At 39.3% G+C, this 9,153-nt stretch overlaps 1 protein-coding gene across 3 annotated transcripts in view; it reads left to right on the forward strand.

The window, feature by feature from the left end:
• Positions 1–3,994, forward strand: part of Mettl18 (methyltransferase 18, RPL3 N3(tau)-histidine) — a 34,348-nt gene extending 30,354 nt beyond the window's left edge. For 2 of the 3 annotated variants that reach the window (XM_074047526.1, XM_074047527.1), the window contains one exon: positions 35–3,994. The gene's annotated coding sequence lies outside the window, so the exon portion shown is untranslated. The remainder of the gene's footprint in view (positions 1–34) is intronic. The other variant, XR_012438840.1, reaches the window with a different exon arrangement.
• The last annotated feature ends 5,159 nt before the right edge of the window (positions 3,995–9,153 follow it).

The following is a 9,153-nucleotide window of genomic DNA, read 5'->3' on the forward strand; positions in this document are numbered from 1 at the left end:
TTTACTCTGATATTCTCTTTTTACTCGCCACCAGCTGTGTCAGTTACATCTGGGATCCACCACGACAAGAACACAGGAGACAGGGTAAGAGTGAGGGAGGAGCAGGGAGACACGGAGGGGAGAGCCCCTCTCCTGAAAGGCCACAGGGGTGGGGTACGCTAGCCCCGAACCTGCTTGCCCAGGCACAGGAGCAGCACACGTCCCTGGATCCGGAGACCCCACCAACTACCGTCCTTTGCATGGCTCTGAAGCAGAGTGGCCAGGTCCAGATGGGCCACCAGGGCAGGAACACAGACCCTCTCCGCAGCCACCTTCGATAGTGGGTTCCTCCAGCCGGTTGCTGCTGGATGTCTCGTCCTTCCTGGACAAGCGAAATCTTGCAGTGATAAAGTGAGTTGATCATTGGAAGATTTGTTGGAAGGCCAAGGGGAGACAAAGTGTAGTTTTAGTTCTCACAGGGGTTGGGGCTGGTGAGGGCACACACAGAATTTGGTCATTTCTTTCAAGGTTGTTTTTATTTTTAAAATATCCTGAATATACTCTCCAGGTAAGTGGATAAACAAATTGTAGGCCATCAATACTAAGGAATACTACTCAGCAATGAAAAAGAATGAACTACTGATGTGTGAATGTCAAACACATCATGCTGAGTGAAAGGAGCCAGTCACCAAAGAGGACATCATGTATGATTTCATTCATTTTAACTCATAGACAAGTCAGAACACATGTACAGTGGTAGAAGACAGAGCATTGATTTCCTGAGGTTGGGATAGGAAGACTGACAGCAAAAAGGCAGGAAATGTTTTAGTGGCAGAAGTAGCTTGTTTCCTGGTTGAAATGATAACTACCTGGTGGGTGTGCACAGCTGTCAAAATTGACTGAACTGTGTACTTAGTGTGGAGTCATTCTATGTGGAATTAGACCTCAGGAAAATTGATTCAGAAAGATAAATTAAGCAAGTAAAAAAGCAATCAAAAATATCTGAAGAAGTAGTAGTATTTAACTTTTTTTTATCAAGGGCTCAAAATTGATAAATGAACCAGGCACCGGTGGGTCAGCCCTGTAACTCTAGCTACTTGGAAGACTGAGATTGGGAAGATTGAGGTTCAAGAGCCCAGGCAAATAGTTTGAGACCCCCATCTCCAAAAAAACCAGAGCAAAATGGACTGAAGGTGTAGCTCAAGGAGCAGAGTGCCTGCTTTACAAGCACAAAACCCTTAGTTCAAACACTTGTTCCATCAAAAAAAATTTAATTAATTAAAAAATATGGTAATTCTTAACTGAATTTTCTCATAAAATAAAAGAACAATACAGATAAGAAAAGGTCTACATCTTGGCCGCGTTTTCATGGCAGTCCAAGGCTCTAGAAAGCACAGTAAGGAAGAGTGGGGGAGGAAGGCTTCCTTACAATCACTGAGGGATCCCAGTGTGGTCACTCCCACCTGTAATCCCAGCACTCAGCAGGCTGAGGCAGGAAGATCATGAATTCCAGGCCAACCTGGGCCACACAGTTAGAGATGCATGGATGTTTTCAATGACTTTGGGAAGAGATCTGTCCTGAGGTCCTGAAACTTCTTCCAAAACCTGCCCACTATCACTGAAGAGGCCCAGGTCCCAATTAACTGTAGTCTTTTATTTTCTTCTGCTCTCCATGCTAGCCTCTCTTCCCAGTACACAGCCACCAGGGAGGGGAGAGGCCATCCTAGAAAGTCGATATCCAGGGTGTCCTGTACTATCTCTGGTTTCTGCTTTCTGGGGCTAGAAATATATCCAAAAGCAGCTACCCAACCTGTCTGGATCAGAAGTGGGTCTGCTCAGAGACGTTCTGGCTCACCCCAAACTCCGGCATAAACGAGATGGTGCTGTGTTCTGAAAGCCCTATCTTTAGTTGATCAGATCACTCACACTGCAGGCCTTAACACTCTGAGCACGCATGAGGCCTGGGAAAGGGCAGCCTGTGCAGGGTAGGCTTCATCTCCTGTAGCAGAAAGAGTCAACTTAAGAACAAGCAGCCATCTCTGCTGGCCAGTGACCTTGTACCTACTCCACCTCCTGCCCCTCACATGCTTCTGTCCACACACTGGTTGTGGCAGCACTGCTGGACAGAATAAAAACAGATACTTCTGCCCAATTCTTGTCTCCTCTCATTGCCCCTCAACATGAAATTATTAATTTCCTTGTCTTATCCTGCTAAGATTCTCACCACTCTATTCCTGTTTGTTTTTTTTTTACATTGACCACAAGAAAAAAAGAATTACTGAACAATTATGCCACCACAACTATTTTCATAGTGAATTACTATCCCCATTTACAAAGGAAGAGTGTTACCACAATCATATTCATCCATTGTCACTCACCTATCACCCATCTGTCCAACCAAGAAATGGTCACTGAAAGTCCATTATGATGCAGACAGTGCTATGACTTGGATGCTGACTCCAGTGCTGTTTCTAATTCATCATGGACTTTCACCAGCAAATGTTTTTTGGCTCTCTTCAATGTACTAACCTATTATGAATGCACACAGCAAAACCAAAACAAACCAGAGCAAATGTCCACTCCTTCCTGGGCCTTATGTTCTAATTGGGGGAAACTGTCAGAAAGAGCAAAGGAAAGGATGAAGACTAAGTCAGAGAATGTGAATGGGATACTTAACAAATATTATGCAAATCAATTATTTCCATGAAATTATAGACTACCCAATAGGGAGCACATTTTAGCCCACAGAAAAAAAATATTTGTTGGTTTTAGCAATCTCTTCCTCTAATATCTTAGGGGACCTGACAAAGTCCCCTATCTCTTCTCACTTGGGGTTGATCACATCCCATGATGTCCCAGTGATTTGATAATTTCGTCATGAGAGAAAATAGGGCTTCTGCTTGGTTCCTCCACCCACAGCAAAGGAACTAGGACAGAAATAACACCTGTATGTTCATCCAGCTACATTCAGTGGAGTTGTTTCTTTCTCCATCTTCTCCTCCTCTCCCTACTTTTTCCTTGTCTCCTTCCCCCTTTCCTTCTCCTTCTTCCAAATGTAGTATAAACAGCTTAGCTGTCTGAAATTGATAATGCTTTAGAGGGGCTTTGGTCCGAGATTGCCTTGAGGAATGGTACAGGTAAACAAATTAAGAATAAAAACAAAGCCGAGGTGTGGTATTTTCGCCTGTAATCCCAGCTACTTGGGAGGTGGAGAGCAGAAGAATCAAGGTTCCAGGCCAGCCCCAGAAAAAGTTAGTGAGACCCCAACTCAATAAGCCAGGCATGGTGGTGTTTACCTGAGATCCCAGCTACTTCAGAGCACATAGGTAGCCCATAGTTTTTGCCCAGGGCCAGCCTCAGGTGATGTGACCATACCTGAGAAATAACTAAGGTGTTAAAGAACTGGAGGTGTGGCTCAAAAGTGGCCACCTGGGAAGTGCAAGGGCCCAAGTTTAAACTTCAGTCCCTCCAAACCCCTAAATAATAAACATAACATTGTATTACTTAAGGAAGTAAATTTTGCTTTAATTATCTCAAATAAGTTGTTTAAATCACATCAGAAGGACCAATATGCTCATTATCATTCTGTCCTCTTTCTAAAAGCAGGAGTCTACTGTGGACTTATCACCTTTAGACTCACAATATTGTACTTCAAACCCACGTGGATTTGAAGGTAATAAAATGGCTTTTCCTAAACAAATGTTCTGTAATCCACACTTCACTAAAGCAAGACTCACCTTTTACCACAATCCAGCTAGATTTTAATGTATCTCACACAGCTCCAATCTGGGCTTTTCCTGTAGCCTATATCAAAAGACATGTTTGCTCGGCCTTATCAGCAAGGTACTCAATTACACTTCTTCTGTAGCAGACATCTCAAGGGCAGCAGATAACACACATGTGTTTGGTTTTTAATAGCTGGAAACATGAGGTTGACTGTATATACCAAGTGCCAATATCTGAAAGAAGTGTGAAGAATTAAGGTAACCATTGGTGTTTCCAATGCAGTCATGTTTGCAACACATAGATGATGCTGTCACATTAGTTTTGGGACACTTGGGAGGTTGGGAATGGGATGGGTGGGTGTTTGTGGATATCAGGGAATAGGCAGAAGTGGTCAGCTCGGTGAATCTATATGCACAGAGGGACGCATAATCTTTGTTCCTGAAAAACAAGTTCCAAAGCTGGTAGTCCAGATCTATTTTATTTAATATCAATTCTTTTCTTATCACTTTTAGAAAAAGTGGAAAATGCAGAAACATATGAAAAAGAAAAAAATTTAAAGACCACCCAGTCAGAAATACCTGTTAATGATTTTGGGATATTTCTTATGTCTTTTAAAATTTCTCTCTTCATGCAAACACATCTTTTAAAAACAAACTTTGGTATTATATTGTTTATACAATTTTATATGCAATACATACTTACTGAAAACATAAATATCTCACAGTCACATCATAATTTATTCAACCTTTCCCTTGTTATGAACAGTCAGACTATCTTCACTTTCTCTTCTTTATATAAAATAAACATTAAACCTAAATATGTGTTAATATCTCTGACAAATCCCACATGTCCTTGTTCTTGGTTGACTTTCTTACCTTGAGAGGGGATTGTATAGACATAAGATGTGCCTAAGATCCCAACAACAGACGGAATGGTTTATTTGTTGTAAAGGTGTCAGAGGAGCCAGTTGCATTTAATCCATTGATGATTTCATTTGTTTATTTAGCAATAACTTAGTAAGGTCACACTATGTGCTAGACACTGTGGGAACTGCAAGAAGTCATCAGAACTGTAGTCTTGTTGGAAAGACACCTAGACAACATTAAATAAACCTCTGGTTTTGTTTGATGATAGCAACTGCTAACACTGGTATGGAATTTCTTTTGTGTTGTTCTGGATGTTGTATTTTTATTTGCTCAACCCTCACAATAGCTGTCATTATTATCATGGTTTTTACAGTGAGAAAACAAAAGCATAGAGAGGTTAAGTCATTTGCCCTAGATCACACAGCAAATGAGTGGTAGAAGAGCAGCTTGAATCCTAGCAGTAAGGCTCCAGAGACCACATTCTTTACATCTTTCATATATTTTGAATATGATAATGTAGAGAAAAAGCATAATAGAAGATGTATGCTGAGGTCAGCTTTTATGGAGGTGATTTTTGTTGTTGTTGCATTATTTTTTATAAACTTTCAATAATAAAGCAGGATGGAGTTTTGTGTCAGCCTTACAAAGCTATTTTGATACCATTTTTCCCAAGGATTAAGTTGTTAATGAGAAGTGGTAAGCCAAGAGGAGCACTTGTCCTGTCTGATTTCGGTAAGTCATTTTTTTGAAAGTAAAAAAACCACCATTCCACCTATCTTGCTCCAAGGACTATCTAGGGATGTTATAAAAAACATTATTTGATAATAAAACCAGAAGCATTCTTCTTTGTAATAAATAACTATTTATTTTTGGTACTGGTAATTGGGTTTGAACTCAGGGCCTTGTGCTTACTTGGCAAGCTACCACTTGCACCAAGCTCCCAGTTGTCTTAGCATACCTTTTATTAAAAAAAAAGTTCATTGAATGAATGAACAAATAAATGGACCCTACTTTAGACTGCAAGGCTCACAGGTGAAGAAGAACTGACTCAGATTCAACAGTGTGCAGGCACCAGCTCCTGGGTGCACATCTCTTTCTAATTTCCTGCCCAGAGACTTTATATTTGTAGCTTGATATCAGTTATGGTGGAAATAAATAAACTATAGAACCCAGAAAACGCTTCAAATTCACTTCCCAAGCATGTTAGGAAATTCACAAGTGAGAAGAGATTGTGTGACTCAGGGGAAGAAAAAGGTGTGTAACAGGGATTCCAATGGGAATCCTATTCTCCTCCTCCATCATTTTCATTTTTGGGCCATTTTGGAGTTGGCCAATCCGACTAACTGTGGGGATTCTTAGGCTGCTGGGGGCTGAGTTTAGTGGAAGAGTCAGCGCTGGGTGGAGCAGGAAAGGAGAGGCTAAACAGACCAGGGGCCCAGCTCTGCTTCCACTCCAACAGCACAGCATGGGTGACTCCCAGCATGAGTGGCTGTGTTGGGGGGACACCTACCAAGGTAGCATGGTGGAGGATCCTGTGAGGCAGGGATGAGAGCAGGGATGAGGATGGAGACAGTGGGTGTTTGGTATTTGAGCTGGGATGAATCTTGCACATCTGGTCCAGTTCCTCCTCAGCTCACAGATAGGAAAAAGTACCCCACAGAATGTGGAAGGGAATTTCCAGAGGTCATAAACCAGATTAGGAAGCTTGTGGATCTGACTGTGTGGTCTCTCATTTTTTCCTGGGTCAGCCTGGACCACAATTTTCCTACCCTTGCTTCTGCATAGCTGGGATGACAAGTGAATGTACCCAGTTTTTGGTTGAAATGGGGTCTTACCAACTTTTTTCCCTCAGCTGACCTCAAACCATGATTCTTCCAAGAGAAACAAAAATGTGTGATGACACAATATTAGGTCACAAATGTTCATAACATTTTAATGAAAAAAACTATAAATAACTCAATTGTCCATAAATACATGAATAAGCAAAGAAATTATGATGGTCATTCAAAGAAATACTAATTGGCATAGGAATTAATTAATTTACTTTGTAAGGATGGAGAAATATCAAAATCATTATGCTAAATGAAAGGATTTAGGCTAATAAAACAAAAAATAAAACAAATAATCTAAAACCATACAGCCAGTGGGCTCTTTAGGTGCCAGTTCCATTAATGACCTCATGGCCTAATCACCTCTCAAAAGTCCCATCTCCTAATATAAAGTTGGAGCTTAGTATTTAAACATATGAATTTGGAAGGAACACAGACTTTCAGATCATAGCAACTAAATAATCTATATTCACAGTAGATTTCACATGGGTATTTTCAAGATATGGAATCATGAACTGTGATCCACCTGATCTCTGCCACCCAAGTAGCTAGGATTACAGGCATGAGCCACCAGAACCCAGCTTTGCTAGCTTGACTTTTCAATTATAGTGTTCCTATCAATTGGTTCTTTGCATGAACCAATAGTAATCTTTCATTAAATTACATTTCTACTTAACTTGAACACAATTGTTATCTGTTCCTTGGGAACAAGAACCAAAGACTAACTCTAGAGATATACATATAGAATATTTCCAAGCAAAATGAATATTTAAATTGATAAAAAAAATTGAGGTAAGTGAAAGTACACAAAATTTAAAGGAAAACAAGTGAGAAGAGAGGAAATAAACAGATTACATATTTTTAAAATTAATTTTGATGGTGAAGGAAGAGAGAGAAATAGTGTGGTAGCTTGAAGCACAAGCAAGTTTGTTTACTCAGGGAAACAATCTAAAGAGGAGATCTAGAACATGAACTTATTGGAGCAGATAATTAAGGAAGAAATTCCTTAAGGAGACAGGGGAGGCAGAGGAGAAATGAGCTTTAGAAAGGAGGAGAAATCCTCTTTCCTAATGAAAAATGGTAAAAACATCCTAGAGGAGGAAAGTGGAGAGATTCTCTCAGGTGGACATTCTGAGTGGACCTCTCAGCAGAAGGCTGGGGCCTCCTTGAGAAATAGTAATGGTGTGCTATGAGCAAAGGTCAGAGGCTTGAGAGAAATGACAAGGGCAGTAGAGCACCAGCTCCAGTAGGAACGAGGTAGCTAGTCCAAGAAATCTAAACTGAGAAGAATTTTCTAGAAAATATGAGTCTAGTTGTAATGATTTTAAGCATATTTTCTACCCTTGTACCCAATTCTATGAATTTTGCTTTCTTGTCTTACTTCACTTAATAAAAATGTATGATCAGCAGACAATGAAAAACATGGAATATTAAATACATATGAGTCATTGCTCTGGCTGGCTCTTTTGATGTTGTTCTTTTGTGTGCTTTCCCTTTTCTTTTTGTTTTAGGTTGTTCATTGAAAATTCTAAGTACTCTGATTCAAATCCAAGTATATGCCTTTTGGAATTGAGGTGTGGTTTTCTAAAAATATCTGACTAGTCTTGAATTCCAGAGATTGTTTTTTGTAATTACCAAGTGTCTCTGAATTAAATAACAAGTGTAAAGTGATTTCCATAAGTAACTTATAAAGTTCTTCTCTATGCTTTCAAAATAGATACCTCATTTAATCCCTTAACCAAAGATAAATTACACTAGTCTTGTACTAATATCTTCATAACATCATCTTAGGAAAACAAAAACCCCTCAATTACATATAGGTAAAGTTACTGACTTTTTTTGTTTTCCTTGCTCTAGTTGCCTTTTTATAAAAAAATTAGCATTATAACATTCAAATAGACAAGGCCTGAAATGAAATGATATATGTCGTTAAAGGAGGAAAGTTCTGCATATAAATCACCATTGTGTTGCTTATACTACTGAAAAAGAGAAAAAAAACCACAACCATTTTATCATACTCAAAATTGACAAAAGATAGAATTCCTTCGACTGCCTTTGCATTCGACCCTCTTTGCTTCTTCTGTATTTGCTTACATGTTTGCCTTGTAAGAAGTTAAAACCATACCTACAAGTAAAAATGCTTTGAATAGACCAAGGCCACAAATGCTTTAAAAGATACAGGTCAGAATAGTTTTGAAAGTAAAGAAGTGGTACATTTCACATTTCTCTGAAGTTGGAGAGTTTGCATTGAACTGAACTCTTTGGCTGAAGTTAGCACTCCAGGAGCCAGGGGATTTCAGATCATCTCAAAGTTGTATAGTAAAGACAAAAAAATAAAAATAAAAAAAGAGAAGGAGAAAAAGAAATAGGTGAAATTCTATCAGTTCAGTTTCATTGGTTAGCATTTAAAAGTCTCTTGATTAAAGCCCTGGTTTCACTGGGTTTATGGATTTGTCTAAAGCCGGGGATGTGTCCAAATTCACAGACTATTTAGGCATCCAAAATTAAATCAAGAAGCATAGTTGACAAATCTTCCAATTGAGAACCAGTCTAAACTCTATTTAAATTGAGACATGTCTATACATAGCCAATCATATTTCATTTGGCACAAGGAGATGGGTACCACTTCAGGGTTGAGAATTTGTGAAACTGGCTGTCCTATTCAGCCCTAGTTATTTGACATTCAGTAATCAATTGGCTATCTGTATCTTAATATCATGTACTATAAAATGAATTACAAAGCTTAATGAAAT

The sequence above is a fragment of the Castor canadensis genome, chromosome 11, assembly GCF_047511655.1.
Source record: "Castor canadensis chromosome 11, mCasCan1.hap1v2, whole genome shotgun sequence".
Lineage (NCBI taxonomy): Eukaryota > Metazoa > Chordata > Mammalia > Rodentia > Castoridae > Castor > Castor canadensis.